The 17,796-nt window shown below is 41.9% G+C and overlaps 1 long non-coding RNA gene and 1 pseudogene across 2 annotated transcripts in view; both read right to left on the bottom strand.

The window, feature by feature from the left end:
• Positions 1-289: 289 nt before the first annotated feature.
• On the bottom strand, positions 290-2,065 carry LOC309959616 (elongation factor 1-alpha 1-like; annotated as a pseudogene). The gene has a single exon. The product of its transcript is annotated as an elongation factor 1-alpha 1-like (transcript).
• Positions 2,066-3,949: 1,884 nt separating this feature from the next.
• Positions 3,950-17,796, bottom strand: part of LOC309958836 — a 151,090-nt gene continuing 137,243 nt past the window's right edge. The window contains exon 3 of the long non-coding RNA XR_014326062.1: positions 3,950-4,323. This is a non-coding gene — a long non-coding RNA (uncharacterized lncRNA). The remainder of the gene's footprint in view (positions 4,324-17,796) is intronic.

Raw genomic sequence — 17,796 nt, 5'->3', positions numbered from 1 at the left:
GTATTGGGTTTTTAAAAATAAATTAAAACAGAAAAAACTTCAATTTAGGCATTCAATCAATGATTTTCTTTATTTTCAATTTTTGTGTAGGGTGGGGAGCACGGAAGAGAGGGGAAAAAAACCCCCAATGTGTAACATTGCGGGAACAGTGTATATTTCATGTATTATAATAGAATTAGCATATTTCCTGATAAATTCCTCAAAACTGTGACCATGTTAGATTTCCAGTGGAGGTGGGAAATCTATAAAGCGGCAGTGCTTTGGAAATCAAACTTCTTGTTACCTGTACTCCATGTGCGCGTGACTTTGAAATGGTGTTTTTATTAACAAGTAGATCTATCGGGAGGCATCCCTGCTGCCTCTGCCCCAGCTCATTCCTCTCTTCCCTGTTTCCATTCTCTTCATCTTAGTCTTCACTCCCCACTTTTTTTTTCTCATTAAACTTTCTTTTAATGGTTTTCAAAATTCTGTGACAGATTTTTGATCAAGTTGTTTCCATGAAAAAGTACTGGTTTTTTAAAACGAATACCTTACACACACAAAAAAATGGTTCACAAAACATTCTCCTTTCCTCCTGAAGGTTTTACGGTGCATTATTATCACTAACTAGTCTTTTACTAATAAACTTAAATGGCCAATTCAGACCACCCATTCTGAGACTGTTCTACCACGATCAAGAGCAGGCTGGCAGGTATTAGGGATAATATTTATTGAGTCTTCTGAGTCTTCCCGGCAGACTTGGTGACTGAACCAGCTCCAGCCACCTTCTTGTCCACTGCTCTGATGACACCTGTGGCAACCGATTGTGTCTTATCTCCCAAACAGCAAAAGGGCCCAGAGGCAGATAGGCAGAGAAGCTATCAACACAGGTGGGCTTGTCAGGAACCACATCAACTCAGCAGCATCACCAGGTGGCATGAGTTTGGGCCCAGAACAACAATCAATCTTCTCAGCTCAGCAAACTTGCAAGCAATGTGAGCTGTGTGACAATTCAGCGCAGGTGTGTAGCCAGCCCTGATTTGGCCTGGATACGGTTCAGGATCATCACCCAAGCCATGAAGCCAGCTGCTTCCGCTGGTGGGTCATTTTTGCTATTCCACCAGCCACACTGCCCATGATGAACATCTTTGACAGACACGTTCCTGACACTGAAGTTCACACTGTCCCCAGGAAGAGCTTCACTCAAAGCTTCATGGTGCGTTTCAACAGACTTGACTTCAGTTGCCTGGAGCAAAGATGACCACCATGCTGGGGGTGAGAACACCAGTCTCCACTCGGCTGCCAGGGACAGTGTCAATACTACCAATTTAGTAGATGTCCTGGTGGGGCAGAGGCAAGGGCTTGTCAGTTGGACGAGTTGATGGCAGGGTGCGATCCCAAGCCTCAAGCAGCACGGTTCCACTGGCGTTGCCATGTTCACAGGTGACTTCCCATCCCTGGAACAAGGCACGTTAGCACTTGGCTCCAGCATGCTGTCACCGTTCCAACCAGAAATTGGCACAAATGCCACTGTGTCAGGGTTGAGTCAATTTTCTTAATGTAGGTGCTGACTTCCTTTATGATTTCCTTGTATCACTTCCGGCCACAGAGCAGCTCAGTGGGATCCATTTGTTAACACCCACAATTCGTTGTTTCACACCCGGTGTGGAAGCCAGAGGGGCATGCTGACGGTCTGCCCGTTCCTGAAGGTCCCTGCTTCAAATTCACCAACACCAGGAACAACAATCAGGACAGCACAGTCAGCAGATGTGCCTGAAATCAGGTTTTTGATAAAGTCTCTGTGTCTTGGGGCATCAGTGATGGTCACAAAATACTTGCCGGTTTTGAATTTCCATAGGGAGCTATCAATGGTGACACCAAGCTCACCTTCAGCTTCCAGTTTATCCAAGACCCAGACCGCCCTGAAGGAGCCCTTTCCCATCTCAGCAGATTCCTTCTCAAATTTTTTGATGGTTCTTCTGTTAATCCCACCATATTTCTAGGTCAGATGGCTAGCAGTGGTAGACTTGCCCGAATCTAGGTGTCCAGTGATGACCATGTTGATAGGAGTCTATTCCTTTCCCATCTTGGCTTAGATTTAGCAGAGGTTTTCATGACATCTGTGTTCTGGCAGCAAACCCAATGCTTCTTCCCTCTTTTTATGTCTTTAATTCCCATTTTTCTCCTTTGGACTTTGCCTTGCCTTCAGTGTGCACACTGGACCTTAGCCCTCGGTGAACTAACACTTAACAGTTTCATGACCCTTAAACCACATCAAGAAAGTCACAAAAGGCTCCTCAAAGGATCGGGAAGAAATACTGCACCTATAAATACACACAGCCGACTTTCTAGGTCTCCTTCAATCATAACTTCAACCTCAAAAAGCAGTTGAAAAGGCCGTCTACTTGTTTACAACATTTGTTAGAACCCTGGATGCAGTTTGGTTTGGAGGTGTGATTCTGATTTGGAAGTTTCCCAGGTGATTCTTGTCCACACCCAAGTCCCCGCTGAGATCCTTCCCCAGATAGCCATTGAAGAACCAGAAATCACAATGAAATGCCATAGTCCATATGAGGCTATTTCCACTGTAGGGAAAAACTGTGCTTCATGGGAAACTATGCATTGTCTGCACACAGCACACCCTTCCTGTTATCTGATTCTAGTCTTCACTGCCCTTGAGCTATTTTACAACTTGTATGTTATAGGTAACTGACAGACATGCAAATGCTTCCCTGTCTGGTAGAGGTTCAATTGATTTCTCTCCACTCCCCCTGGAAAAAAACCCAGTTTTGTTCTATTTGCATTCTCATTTCAATAGTTCTGATCTTTAAATGTCTCTTTTCAGATTCTCTTGAACCAGTTATAACATCTGTCGGTTCCATCTTTGATTAATGAGGAGAATCAAATCTTTAACATATACACATTTTTATATGTGTATGAGGGTCACGATTTTACCTTTCTATGAAAATTATCTTTTAACACCACTCTCCCCAGCCTTTTCTCATCATTCTTTTCCCACCTCTGATGGTTCGTTCAATGTATAAATCAGGTGATGGTGATTCAGCATTTGATGGGTATAAATAATTTTATAGGTACAACAGGCCATAATACTTTGGAGGTGGGGTGTCCCAGAAAATATGGGATGTGTGGTTGCTGAACAATCTTTTTCATAGAACAATATAGCTGGAAAGGGTCTTAGTTCCATCTAGTCTCCTTCACTATAGGAACTAGGCCAACCGAAGCCCAGAAATATGGAGAGTTTTTTCAAAATTGCACAGATCTTGAGTAGCAACAAAATTGAGTTTGAACCCAAATCTGGCTAATTCCAGACTCCAAAGCCTTTATTACTACAGTCAATCTTCTCTTCCTAAAGTGGGCCTGACAATATGAACCTGAAGCTGACTGTAAGACTTAAAGTCAGAATCTAAATAGAAAACCCTAACATCAACGCCACAGCAGGCCCTCTGTGCTCTCCCTCAATGCCTGAAACGAAATGACAAAACAAATGGCAGAACTCCTGTGTCTGACTGGTCAACCCGTCTCCTTAATTCATAGGCACACTTCACATGTCATTTATTCTCCCACAGCGCTGAAGCACCTAATAAATGCTCGATAAAATTTTGTTGAATAGAACTGATTGGAGTAGAAGTAGCAGAGACGCAAAGGACCCACAGCTGATTTTAAACACGGAAGCTTTAACTAGAGAGCTCGAAGGAGCCAGCCTGTTGTTTTGATCCCAAGTTGCACCCTAATCCTTCTGTGAACCATACATTCTAAAAATAACCCAACCAGGTTTGTAGTGAATAATTTATAATCTAGAACAATTATTATAACTAAATACCCTGACCCACTTTTTGCTGGTACGTTCCGATTGACATAGGAGGACTGTCAGAAATGCTTTGGAGTGAATGACAGCCTATTTTAGGAAATCAGTAGCTGCACTTACATTGGTTGCGCTTCCTTCCCAGGTCGGTTTTCAGTTCGGGTGGATGATGCAGGGCGGTATTAACACAGGCGCCCTATAGCTTGGATGCCTGAGAGCTCTTTAAACTGTGTGCTAACAATATTTTTATATACTCTGTCTTTCCCTCACCTTCCCGCCCCCCGCCCCCCCAAGCTGTTTCCTTAGCTGCCTGAGCTGTTTGGCCCCGTCTGAATTGCTGCTGCTGAAGCCTTTTCTGGCAGGTTGCCCAGGGAGCAGCTCTCCTGTCGATTCTGCCTCTCTCCAGGAGTTGCCTGCCTTCGGTATAATGGGCAACATTGAAAGCCGCAAGGCGTTCGGTCGACAAGGTCAGAGTGCCTTTCATTCCCGCAATAATCAACCAGTGTAGCTCTTCCTCAGACCTGGGGAGAGAGAAGATAGAGGTCAAAAGAGCAATTACATTTCACATTGACTCCAGAAAAGGCTTGGATCACGAGACTAAAAAGCAAAACGGATTCTTGCTTCATTCTGTTCCATTCTCTCTCTGGTCATCTTTGTTATTAACACTAGCCTGAAACCATAACAAGTTTTAGCTTGATGACGTGCAAAGCGCATTTTCCGCCTCCAGATGAGATCTTTCTTCTTAGACATTTAGCACTGTCAGAATATTGCAAAAGAATGCAAATGAGCTGCAGGATCTATAACCAGAGACAGTAAGCACAGGCCATTAATTATGTTTTTAAAAAATGTTAACCCTAGCAGACTGTATAACAAGCAATTGTGCTAATTTCAATCTGTAATCAGTCCCTACATTAGCATAACTTTATTTATTTAGCATTAAGGCAACAATTTAGAGAATATAATTTAGTTGCAAATGTCAGTAATTTTGCAGTGGCAGACTGTTGTTACAAAGCTACCTCTATTTGACCTTACAGCTGCCAGGACTAATTACTTTAATTGCATTAATTGCACTGACCATTCTGGTGTTTAGTGTAGTTGCTGTTTCCCTTTAACCACTGAGCAAATCAACCAGGCTGAATTCTGAGGAAAATGGGCCAATGTTTTCTTCTAAATCTTCTTTGATTCTTTTCTGCCTTTTGAGATGCCAGATAATTCGCAGATGATCAGTGCTCTCTCACTGAGATCAAGAATTTTGTGGAAAGCCCATGAAAGGGAAAAAAAAATCTGTGTTTCTTAACTGAACTTTATTGCTATTGCTGACTCGATTAAAATACAATCATTTTACTAACTACCAAGAAGCATTTAAAAGATGGTGTGGCAGGTTGACAGTAAGTTAAAAGTCCCTCATTTCACACTTTGGAATGAAAACATTTCAGGTTATTTTTTCAGATAACTGAGATTACTTTGCTCAACAACTTGGATTGCTAAAATATTCTATTATAAATGATACATATCTATCTGCTTTGTAATAATAATAGCCAACAATAGCCGGTGCCTGCTATTATTCCAGGCACTGTTTTAGACACTTGACATGTATTTATTCATTTAATCCTCTCAAAAAATCCTATAAAATATGTATCATTACTGTTGTTGTTGTTATACATAGGAAGTAATGTAATTCATGGCAGAGCCAGGATTCAAATCTAGATATCTGGCTCTGGAGCCTCTGAGCTTGACCTTGAAGCTAGATCACTTCAGAATTAGATCAGATTCTTCCTACAATTCTGCTACACAAAATTGAGAAAACAGCTTTCCTCCTAAGTCCTGGCTTGCTGTCTCTGGTCCCTCATATTTATACGACAGAGCTTCAGTTTGGCAAAATTCCTCTTGGAAGTGAGGTGGCCAGATCTGATTAAAGTCTTAACACTCCCAATGTGTGCAATACTTCTTCAGGCTAAGTTCTCCTCATCTCTAAGCTTTCAGCCCCTATATCATGTCCTTGGAGATGCTTTCCTTGACCCCTCATCTTATTATGAGCTCTGGTGGGACCATGAACGTTTCTTTCTTAGCTCTAACATCCTTCAAGTCAATATTTAATAACCCCAAATTAACACAACATTGTAAATCAACTAAACTTCTTTAAAAATAAAAAATTTTTAAAAATAATTAATAACTCAGATACCCTGCCTTTAATAGGGTAAGGAGGAGTGGTACTGTCCATTTTCAATAGTTTTACTATTAACTATTCAATCCCACAAAAAAGCACAAAAAAATTCACAAGACTCCTGATTCCATTAGGTTTGAGATGTATATTCCAATTACCTGGTGTCCACAGGATGAGATACATGAATGGCTTCTATCACTTTTTTTTTTCCAATTCCTCCCTAGCTCCTCAGCAGGTGTGGAGCCCTCATTCTGGATTTTCTGATGAGTAATAAACCTTTGGACTTTATCCCTTCCTCCATGTCCCCTTTATATCCAGCTATTATAACCCATGATTCTGGCAAACCTGGATTCTCCCTGTATTAAACATACCCCAACTCTCTGTGTCCATGACTAGGTTCACATGATTGCTCCCCGCCCACATTCCCCACTCCCCCATCCCATCTGCTTTTTGTTTTCACAGAAGATCTGTGAAATCCTCATATAGCATATTCATATCTTTTCTAGAGCATCTGCAATGGGTTATTCCATCAGTTCTATCTCCTCAGCCTTGACCTCCTTTCTCTGACCCTCTGCTCGGCCTCCCTTCAACCCTTCATCATCTCTTGTAAGGACCGTTGCAGCAGTGGCCCAACTTCTGGCTGATCCCAGCTCTGTCCTTTACACAGCTGCGTCCCCTGTGGACAATCATTCAGGAGTTCCCTGCCTGGCATTTAACACATTTTGTTTTCAGTCCTCAGGCACATCTGCCAGGCATCTTTACATTTTGAATCTGAAGGGTGTTCTTCTGGTAGAGGAGACAGAGCAGAACAGGAGCTGAGTAATTTTATTTTCTCTTTGTCTTGTCACCATTACATCACAATCTTTTAGAAATATGACTAACACTTCCTTGTTCTTCTTTGCTCCCTACACATTGGTAAAAGTCATTCTTTGTTATCGCTTTTTTCCCCTAGCAAAATTGAGCTTATTTTTTCCCTTATTCTTTATGACACTACTCTTCTAGGTTCGTGCTATTGTGTTGCTTTTGTTCTTGGCTACAATTTCTTTAATCTGATTTCAAACGTGCTTTTAAAAATCTTAGCTCAAAGGAGAGTTCTCTGAGCAACCATATCGATTTCTGTAGTTTTTCTTCCATATTCGGCTTATTTTTATTACATAGCTAGAATTTCATTTTCTACTCCTTATGGACCTATCTACACCCTTTTAGAAAACCCTCTGGTCAAGAGACTGAATGTATATTTTCTTTGAACTTTTTGGAATTTGCTTTTCCATAGTCTTGCATGCATGTCAGATACTGATGAACATTCCTGGCTTTTGCTCATTTGAATTCTGAGAAGCTCTCATTTTCTCCCAAGGTTCTCAGCACTTTGTTCTAAACTTGCCCTATCTTGAAGATCAGAATCAAGTTTAGAGGAACTGTGTCCTTCAGATCCAAGCAGACAATCTACATCTCTTGATCTGCTGAGTGGAAGACCTCTGTCCCTAGAGGCAGAGAAATGCCCAAACTCCACACTGCCTAATGATGATGGGTGATCCTACCAAGATTTGGCTCCTGTGCACAGGCTCTAGGAAAGAATGACAGAGGAAGTGGTGGCAGCCTCAGGAGAGGTACCCAGCCTCATTTGCAGGAGGGGAGGCCACCAGGTCTATCAAACCCTTATCTAAAGTTATTGAATGCCATCTTCCTTTGCCCAGAGGTGTTCCTCTGAAGACACAGAGTTGCAAAACGGAGTACAGAGTGTGGAGGTGGGGAAGTAACAGCTATTGAAACTCTATTGTGTGCCAGGCACTGTGCTTGGTACTTACATACCCCTATCATTTATTCCTCCCAATACCATTTTTAAATATGTGGAAATTGAAACACATTAAATACCATTTTTAAATACGCGGAAATTGAAACACATTAAAAAAGTTGACTGTCTTCTCTAAGTCACAGGACAGGGGATGCAGAAGCCAGGAATTAAACCTAGACCTGAGGATGAGAGGGTAACACAACAAAACAAAACCAGAAAATTAACGATGCGTTGCTAATACATATATTACAAAAGTCATGACCTTATAAAGAAGATATATGTACAAATCAAGGCCTATTATGATAAACTTCAAGAAAATATCTATAATATTTTGTTGCACGTTACTAGTAATTTTGATGTATATAAGTAGAATTTTTATCATATCCGTTTTCTTAAAAAATATAACCTTTATTTCAATATTTTTCCTAGGCAGAGTTTTTTGTTTGTTTGGTTTTTTGTGGTGCGCGGGCCTCTCACTGTTGTGGCCTCTCCCGTTGCGGAGCACAGGCTCCGGATGCGCAGGCTCAGCGGCCATGGCTCACGGGCCCAGCCGCTCCGCGGCACGTGGGATCTTCCCGGACCAGGGCACGAACCTGTGTCCCGTGCATTGGCAGGCGGACTCTCAACCATTGTGCCACCAGGGAAGCCCATAGGCAGAGTTTTTTTGTTTCCTTGATTTTTGTTTGTTTGTTTTAGTTTTAAAAGCTATTGGTGAAATTTCTTGTGAAAATAAAAACGAAATAACACCACACTGATAGTCACATAATTTGTGATCCTTAAAGGAACTAGTCTTCTTGGCACATAACCGTCAGCTACACATATAAACGTTCTTTGGAAAGTCTCTCCCAGATGTTAATGGAAATACTGATTTTCCCCTCTTTTTTATAGCATCTATTTACCATGCTACCTCCTCATCTCCATTCTGAGCTATGGTCTCTTAAGTGTCTGTGTCAGAGGCAAATGCCAAAACCAAGGTGACTAAGCTGGTGTCAAGCCAGTTGCAGAAACAGAGAGAAGACAACTAATGGCACAGATCTTCTAAGTCAATGGACTCTGTCTCCCCTAATTTCATTATCAATTCACCACAGGAATCTGACAGAGTCAGTATGTTAAGTCAAATTCAAAAGCTCAAAAACGAAAAGGGAAAAAAAAAAAATCCAATCTCAGAGTCAGGTAGACACATCATATTTCAGAGAAAATCTTTAGTATCGATTTATAGCTGCAGACTCTTGTCCAGTGGTCTCCTCTTTAAATTAAGAACACTAATGATTTCCCATCCTGAAATTAATAAGCCAAAAGCCGCACAAATTCAAAAAAGGCACTGATTGTCGTACTTCATCCAGGAAGTGCCAATAAGTGGATGCCCAGCCTGTTCCCTTCAGCGACTGTGGTTGATGACGCACTATAGCATCTTGAGAGTCACTCGCGTCCTTGGGAGGCGTTCTGGCGTATGCCGAGAGGCCATAAATTTGAGATGGAACATCCTGTTTGTTGAGGCTTCTGTGCATGCAATCTAACTGCTCTCTGATAAACAGATTTGTTTGGGAGAGAAGTTCCTGCCTAAGTAGTTTGGAGACCTAATTGTGCTCGTGGAAGGCGACACAGACCCCACGTGGAGACAAGCCAGGCAGTCTGGGGCATGTGCAAGGCACAGAATTAGTTCCAGAGGTGGGATAGCCACAGAGACTTGAAACAGAATCAAAACTAGAAAAAAGGAAACAGTTGTTTGTGGGGAACAGGAAATAGATAGTAAGAGGAAATCGACATAGAGTCATTTTTGTACTGAGTATTTTTATTTACCCTGTGCTGTTGTACGCCATCTTTGTAAGCCACATTAAATTATTTTAAAAATAATGTGGGAGTATGATTGAATAAATGAAGTCTCTTTAGAACATTTTAAGTTAGTTGATTAGGAAAAAAACAAGATTCAGAAACCTTCCCAATGTTCCCTAAAGGAAAAAAAGGGCAGCTTATATTCCTACTTAATTATCTGTTTTTACAAAAGTAAGTTGATTGTATTAAAATATTGAAGTCCTCTGCAACTACCTTGGAATCTCTTCCAGGGGGTGGTAAGTCTACCATTTTGATTGGTGCATACATTAAAGAGATTTACATTTTTAAAACGCACACTCCTACAGCCTTCTGTTATATATCTGTTATGGCCGGACTTCCTTGGTGGCGCAGCGGTTAAGAATCCGCCTGCCAATGCAGGCCACACAGGTTCAAGCCCTGGTCCAGGAAGATCCCACATGCCGCGGAGCAACTAAGCCTGTGCCCCACAACTACTGAGCCTGAGCTCTAGAGCCTGCGAGCCACAACAACTGAGTACACGTGCCGCAACTACTGAAACCCGTGCGCCTAGAGCCCGTGCTCCACAGCAACAGAAGCCGCTGCAGTGAGAAGCCTGAGCACCGCAACGAAGAGTAGCCCCATTCACTGCCACTAGAGAAAGCCCATGCACAGCAACGAAGACCCAACACAGCCAAAAGTAAATAAATAAAATTTAAAAATTTATAAAAAATATATATATATCTGTTATGGCATTTTTCTTTGTAATGATTCACTCATATGTTGTCTTGCCCACCAGACTGAATTCCTGGCGGGATCACAATGTCTCCAGCACCTACAAGGGTACCTAGAACAGAGAAGACATGCAGTAGATACTATCTGGGGATTAATATTAAATAATACAATGTAGCAAATTTGTAGGATAGTTACAAGAATTAAATGAGATAACATAAAAATCCAACAACACGTGTCTGAATCACAGTAGGAACTCAACAGTTAGTTCTCTACCACCTTCTTTGAACTAAAGGAAAAATATTCTTTAATTTTTAAAGCCGTGTAGAATACTAAATACCAAATTTCACTTAATAAGAAATATGTACTCTGTAGAACTTAGTTAGCTCATGAAAATAATCATATTTAGAAATTTAAGGCCCAGGTAGATGGATGGGAACAGAAAAACATTGGGAAACAAAATTTGGCTTCTTTCCTCACAATGCTTCATGGGGAAAATGGCCATAGGGAAATGTTGGTCTCCCTTCTCCTACAATCTCTTATCAGTTCCTGGAACTAACCTGGATCCTTTTTCCATCTTGGATGAACCCCTAGGCCCCAAGCCCAGACTAAGGCTTGGCCACTTGAAGGGAGCAGTAGGAAATTTGGCGCCAACAGCTCAGATCAATATTTCCTCAGACTGGGTCACTCATTGTTCTGCACAAATTTCATTGCTGAGCTGTCTTCTGGACTCTCCTACCCCAGAATAACCTGGCATTTACATCTTGCAAACAGACAAGCTCTTTGCTCTAAAGTTGGGTGCTGAGGAATAGCTCTACAGGTGTTACAAGGAGAGGAAGGCTTTGTGAAAGAAAGTACAGTATAGATATATGGTGGGGGGTGGGGAGGGAGGCAGTGTGCACCTAAAAGGTTTTTAGTCAGTTGTTAAGGACAAGCTATGACTTTGGCCTTCTAGGAAGAACGATTTCCCGTATATGGTAAACCTTGAGATTCGCCAGACAAATCTATATGCTGGTTAAAAAATGTCCGGTATGAAGCAAAGGTGAAAGAGAGAGTAATTACTGTGTCCACAAGTAGTCTTGTCTATTCTTGTGAAAATGACCACTAGGCTACACTGTATTGCCTTTGTGGTTGGTTTCCATCAGACCATAACTAGCTACAAAAGAGTGAACAAAGGATGTCCCTTTCTGAAAACAATGTCTATCATTTCAATGATTTCTAAACACCTCTCTCTCTCCATCAACTTTCTTATCTCTTTAAATTGCTAGTGAGAAGGGCTTTAACACATCCAGTTAGTGATTCTTACTTCTTGGGTTGTAATTGGAAGAGGAGCAGTGCCTCTGATCACTTAGAAGAGATTTTGGAAAGAACACCTATAATGAGATTTAAAAATAAACAGCATCTTTTTACTGTGGTCTCTGTCTGCCATTGAGACTTATTGTTGGTGGACTGACTGATGGGAACAGCATGGAGCTGACTCTACTTATGAGAGATCTATCTGCTTACTCTTTCAAGAGGGAACTGAACAACTTTCTGTTGAATTCTCCTTTTCTGTGTCACCAAAACTCTCTGGTCATCTACAGTTCTTCATTTCAAGAAATGGGGCATATTTGAGACTCTGAGGTCTTTGCAGAAACCAGAAAAGAAATGAGTCTAACAACGTGAGTCAGGCGTCAGCACTGACCTCAGTGTTTTCCTTAAAAGGCAATGCTCGGGCTTCCCTGGTGGCGCAGTGGTTGAGAGTCCGCCTGCTGATGCAGGGGACATGGGTTCGTACCCCGGTCCGGGAGGATCCCACATGCTGTAGAGCGGCTGGGCCCGTGAGCCATGGCCGCTGAGCCTGCATGTCCAGAGCCTGTGCTCCACAACTGGAGAGGCCACAACAGTGAGAGGCCCGCATACCGCAAAAAAAAAAAAAAAAAAAAAAGGCAATGCTCCACTATGGTTCTGAAAATAGGGCTCAAAACACTTTTGGCCTCTGGAGTAGCCAATCCAAAGCTTGATATTGGACCATATTGATGAAAAGTTCTCAGCCTCAGGCTGCACCTCAGAAACATCAGGGGCCTTAAAAAAGAAAAGAGAGGAAAAAAAAAAAAGAAAAGAGAAAGGAAGGGAAAGGAAGAGAATAGTATAATATGATGAAAAAAAAGCAAACCATGCAAAAAAGTGCACTGTGAAATAATGTTCTCTCCCAACTCAGCCTTCAGTTTTCCAGTCTCCAATTCCCTCTCATCCAGGATTAAAAAAGAATAGAGCTGTCCAGTCCTCATACCTACTGAATCAGTATCTCTGGCAGGTGTATGTTTAATAAGCTGCCCAGATGATCCTATTGCTCAGTCAGGTTAAGAACCACTGACCTTGACAGGGTGACAACACTCCCAGGACCTCCCACTATAGTGGGTACATGATATGATGCATGGGCTTGGGAACCGACTGAGTGCAGAGGACTTCAGAATTGGAAATCGCTTCTTGTGTGTACTTGTTAGGGAGAGGAGGTTTTGCACTACTTGTTTAAGAGGCAGAGTAGTATAGTTCAAATAAAACAACACAACAATAAAACAAATGTCCTGCCTGGGACTTAAGAAAAAGGTCCAGATCTGACTTTGCCAGCAATTCCCTGTGCAACATTGCCCCCAGGTATGAAAACCTGGCTCTCAGAAATTTGTAAATTTCACCTCTCTAATCTTCTATAGTTTGGTGGCCTACCCTGGACCTAGTCATACTTTCTTCTTCCTGATCAATTCCAGTTTTGTTAGAGTATCTAAGGCCCCCCCCTCCTCTGACACAGCTCAAATTCCCCAAGGGAAGCTGACCCCCACACAGCCCAGGGAAGAGCCTGACTGGTCGAGGGATAAGTCCTTCCCTCTTCAGGAATGGGTATGTGACCCAAGTCCAGTTAATCTAAAGTGAAGACAGATTGGTGGGAGGTTTCTGAATTGTGAGAAGCCTTGTAATAGGGAAGAATAAATCTGACTCCATATTAGATCTGTTCCTTTTACTTTAATCTTTGTGCTCTATTGTCTGTGCTTACTCATGCTGGCTCTGCACCTTTTGTAAAAGAATGTGGTCTATACCCTGAAATATACAGGATAGCCTATTCTCAAGGCTCCGACCTTCCAGAGTCCATTCATATAGAGGCAAAAAGTTGCAGAACAGAGAATAACATTTGTCTTTTGGAGGTTTACAGGAACATCATGACCTGACCTACGTGAACAGCTGTAAGAACAAACGATTCTGACACCAAGTTTGCAGCAACTAACCATGCCCCTCCCTCACCTTGCCTTTAAAAGTCCTTTGCTCAAACCCTTTGGGGAGTTCGAGGATTTTTGGGCACGAGCCACTGAGCCACCATCTCCTTGCGTGGCCCTGCAATAAACCTTTCTCTGCTGCAAATTCTGGTTTGGCTTCACTGTGCATTGGGCACAGGAATTTGTGTTTGGTAACAGCCTGTTCCTCTCTCCTACTAACAGTCAACATAGCTCTGATGGCTACTGGGGCCATCCTGTGGACTGAACTCTGGTGATGAGCTGACACTCGGTCTGCAGAGTAGAAAGACTAGAGAACATAGACCCAGTCGATATATTGAACCACAGAATCCAGCAATGCTGAAGCTCTCACTCTATCCAGACTTCCTGATATACGAGCCAATAAATCTATTGTTTAAGCAATGTTGAACTGAGTTTTCTGTTCCCTGAAGCTGAAATCTTCCTAAATAATCCATCTTCTTTAAGTCTAAATCTCTCACTCAAGGCCTTAATTCATTCCCTGCTCTCAGGTAACTATTATTAACTTCTTGGCCATTTACCTTGTCTTTATATCTTTTTCAGCTTTATGACCCTTAGATAACTTAGTGACTATTAAATCGCCATTTTTACCATTTCTTCTCTGTCTACTCTTGGCCCATCACAAATTAGCATTTAGGAGCACCGAAGTGTATATATACGTAGCCCAGTTCTTGTTCACAGTATGGGGATACTTTACCCAGTGACAAGTGGAGAGGGAGCTTACGTTCAGACTGTCACCAGCTTGGGAAATCTAGGGGTGTCTGTAGGAGATATTACCAATGTCCCTTTCTAGCTTTCACTAAGAAAAGGACCTTTTGAATCTTAACGCTAAATGAACAAGAAATAGATTATTCTCTCCATGTGGAATGTAAAGTTTTTTTGTCTTTATCTTGGGAAGGCAATTTTATAGGAACTCAGGAGAGAAGAGGAAGGAAGGAAGGAAGGAAGGAAGGAAGGAAGGAAGGGAGGGAGGAAGGGAGGGAGGGAGGGAGGGAAGAAAGAATCAATTTTTTTCTAATCTTATGTCCCAGGATGCTTTCATATATAATTTCAGTTAAATCTCACAACAAGCCTGCAAAGTAGGTTTATCTTCACTTTACATTTAGGGCAACTGAAGCTTAAAGCAATGATTTTCTCAAGGCCACTCAAGTGCATGTCAGAGCCAGATTCACACCAAGGACCGTGCAACTTCAAAGCCATGTATCTTCTACACCTGAAACATTTTTAGCCCTTTATCTATCCCCTCGGAAAGGTTTCTGGACTTTTGCAATCCCCTCGGACCGTCCCTTTGCTGAGCAGGTGGTAGGCATCACCTGGGCAGGCTTCTGGCATCTGGCTGTTGGGCTTCCTTCCCTGGGTATTTCCCATGCTTCTCCTAGGTTCCCCAGAAGCCAGCCCTCTGCCCGGCTACCCCTCTCACAGGTGACTGAGGTAAACTCAAGGTCACTGAATAAATGGCGGATAACGAGGCTGTGCTCCCGTCACATAGTTCCCTGGCTTGATTCCTCTATGATACTTTGGTGGTCTTGGGGTCACCATTGGTGAAATTATAGTCCTGGCTCTAGCGAGCAACCTGGTCTTGTGGATCACTGCGATGTACTGAATCGTTCACAAATACCTACTACACAGTTTCTATGCTGCATATTTTCTCTCAGGCAATCTGTCCCAGTTCTCAGCGAAGACTGCTACAGCTCCCAGGTACACACATCTATGTACTCACTCACAAGTCAAGCTTAGAGTATGAGGAATCACCGTGAGCAGAGTGGGGCCGCGCACTTTTCAGCGTTGTCCCCGGTCATGATGTCAGAGAAGCGTGATAGTACGGAGAGAGAGTAGATGGGAAGAAATGTTGCAAGAAGGGAAGAAAAAAGAGAGGGAGGGAAGGAGGAAGATCTGGACTGGTTCAACTGATGGTACCGCTGATAAGATTTGTACCAATTCTACCTGCATAGAGATTGTTGTGGCTTAGTGATGTCAATATCAACACTTCTGAAAACTATATTTAGAGGAGAATAGCGTAAGAAGATCCAGAAATCAACCCAAAGATACCGCCAGAGTTCCTTTTGGTGTTGCAGTGTGGTCATTCTTCTTACTGAAGCAAATAACTGAAGGGAATCCTGATGATCTGGTCTCTTCCCCCAATCCACCATGTCCTGTAATTTGATGGGAAAGGGGGAAGGAAGAACACAGATTCCCACATTTCATGATCGTTTCTTGTATGACAGGAATTTTCATATTTATACTTCATTTGTTCATCACAAATCCTCTTCAGTGAAGGTAGGTGGAAATTATACACTCCGTTTTTTACAGTGAAGGTAACTGAAGCTTAGAGAATTTGAGTAATGTTCCCTATCATCACTAGCGAGTGACTAAGTAGAGACTAGAACTTGCTCTTGTATCAATGCCAGGTTCTTCACATGCATCATCTCATTTAATCTACAGAACATTTGTATGAGGTACGTACTATTCTCTCAGAGTTCTGCAGGCCAGAAGTTCAAAACCAAGGTTTCAGCAGGGTCATGCTCCCTTCAAATGCTCTAGGGGAGAATCCTTCCTTGCCTCTTCTAGCTCGTGGTGGCTCCTGGTGTTTCTTGGCTTGTGGTAGCAGAACTCCAATCTCTGCCTCTGTCTTCATACGGCCTTCTTCCCTGTGTCTCTGTGTATCCTCTTCTGTCCCTACAAGAACTCTTTCATTGGATTGACGGCCTACCCTAATCCAGTAGGATCTCATTTTGATTCTTCCCTTAACTATTTCTGCAAAGACCTTATTTCCAAATAAGATCACATTCTGGGGTTCTGGGTGGACATGAATTTTTGAAGGATACTACTCAACCCACTGTAGCAGGTCAGGAAATAGTATGCTTAAGATCACACAGCTATGTGGGCTCAAGATCTAATTACCAACTATATTTATTTAATACTAAGTCTTGTTTATAAGAAGTTTAGAGCAACCTTTGGGGGCTCACATACTTAAGTGGTGGACTTTGCATGGGGGTCTAGGTCTCATAATAGCAGGTAGAAAGGGAAGCTGGAGAAACAGTTTATTACAATTAATGTGGCTCTGTTTGAGGCCCCCTGCCTAATAGGTGTGGTAGTGTAGAAATGATAAAAAACACATGAACATTTTTGGTGAACAACTAGAGCAGAAGAACCTTGTCTTAAGGGCTCTGTTGGCACAGGGGTCACATGGCACAACACATGGTGTGAAGGGTGAGAAGATGGAGTGACAAAGATGACAATGATGAGATACTGTGATGACAGGGAGCTCAATGTTGGGACAATGAAGAGAAAGGCTCTCAGGTGTTTACAGGCTTTTTAAATGAGAGTAGGAGGTTTTCAGCAAATTAATTAAAACTACACTCTTGCATGTCCTTAAGTGTTTGATGAGGATATCAATAAAGATTAGGAATTACTTTTTTGGGTGTGCCTCTTTAGTTGAGATACATCTGCAAAAGTGGTCTAAGTTTTGGTCATGGATTTATAGACATGATACAAAGATTATATAGAAATTAGAGAAAAATTCTTGACATTGTGCTGGAAGTTTTGTATCTTCTACGTATTATCCAAATCTTGGGGGGAAAGAGCATGATTCAAAAATTAGGAGATGAAAAGATCAAGGAAAGGTCAGAAATGGGGGAGGGGTTGGGCACTCAAGTAATCCAGCAAATGAAAAAAGTGTAGACAAGAAACCTGATAACATGGAAATCAGATTTACAGTGGTGGGTGAATTAAGTCTAAAATTCAAAAGCAGTCTTTAGACGCTCTTGTGAAACAGGTTTTTTTTTTTTTTTTTTTTGACTTCCTCATAAACTTCCTTCTGTTGATAAGCTGCAACATTTTTATTATAGAATTGTTAAGTGCTCCATTTGGGGGCATCCATTGCTAGGCAGGTCATTGAAATCTAACCAAATGAACATTAATACATTTATTTCAAAAGAGGAGGACGAGGGCCTTATGGATGTGTCTACACATGAAGCTAAGAGGAAAAATGCGTTTTTCCTTAAGACTGTTGGTCACTTCAACAAAGGAGAAACTAGAATATCAATTAAACGTCTGATTTCATCTAAGTAACATGAAGGATGAGAATTCATTTAGTCCCTTTTGTACTCCAGCCCTGACTGTGCCCAGCCATTTGCTGGAGACTTTCTAGTGCCTTGAAACATTCTTAGTGTTTTGAGAATGGTGCTGAATTGCTTCCTTTGCAAGAGATTTAACCAAAAAAAAGGAGCGTTTT

Source organism: Leucopleurus acutus, assembly GCF_964270905.1.
Source record: "Leucopleurus acutus genome assembly, chromosome: 3".
Lineage (NCBI taxonomy): Eukaryota > Metazoa > Chordata > Mammalia > Artiodactyla > Delphinidae > Leucopleurus > Leucopleurus acutus.
The sequence above is the reverse complement of the archived record's forward strand: the minus strand, read 5'-3'. Positions and strand labels throughout refer to the sequence as shown.